We start from the raw sequence: 808 nt of genomic DNA on the forward strand, positions 1-808 counted from the left end.
CACTATATACCCATTTCAGGAGTGGCTTAGGGGTCTCTGGGGCTCTCGTTTTAGGAATGCCAGGTAAACATTTTGCTTAGTTGTTAGGAAAACACTTAGTTGGATTAAGCCACTAGGGTTCACTTCATAAATTACTTTTTCTTGTACTCAAGACTCCGCTTGAATTAGCTTGAGATGCTATAGTTGCTTCAAGGGTAAATGTTTGATCATTAACCCAAAGGCAATGTGATTATTGAATGGGACTAAATATTATGTGGCTTGTCGAATTCACTTTAGACCTTTGAGGATCAGTTCAATAAAACACAAAACCCATAACCAAGGTTTTAAACCAGAGGTCAGCAAACGATAGCCTGTAGCCCACAGGCCAAGTACCTTTAGAGAAAAAGAATGCTGATCTCCATTTTACACTAAAACACAGAGTTCAGTGGGAATCTTATTTTAAATGTGTTTAAATAGTTTTAGTTACCTATTAAAATTAAGGTTCAGGTGATTTGGCAACTAAATACAAGAGATACCCCTTTTTCATGAATGATGTCTATGTATTTTATGGATGTAAAAGGAAATTTTCTTTAAAATGAGAAAAAAAAAAAAGAGACAGATAAATGTAAAACTAAAGGCGATTTCTCTGTTTAACATCATAATAAAATTTCCATCCATGAAATAAACCAAACTTATACATAGATTCTCTCTATATACCAAACAAATTACTTTGGGGACATTGTTATATCTGAACAAAATGGTACCCACATTGATCAAGACATAAAAAGTACACAAATGAAACACACAAGCAATTATTCTTTAAGGAGTG

This window comes from Budorcas taxicolor, chromosome 14, assembly GCF_023091745.1.
Source record: "Budorcas taxicolor isolate Tak-1 chromosome 14, Takin1.1, whole genome shotgun sequence".
Classification (NCBI taxonomy): Eukaryota; Metazoa; Chordata; class Mammalia; order Artiodactyla; family Bovidae; genus Budorcas; species Budorcas taxicolor.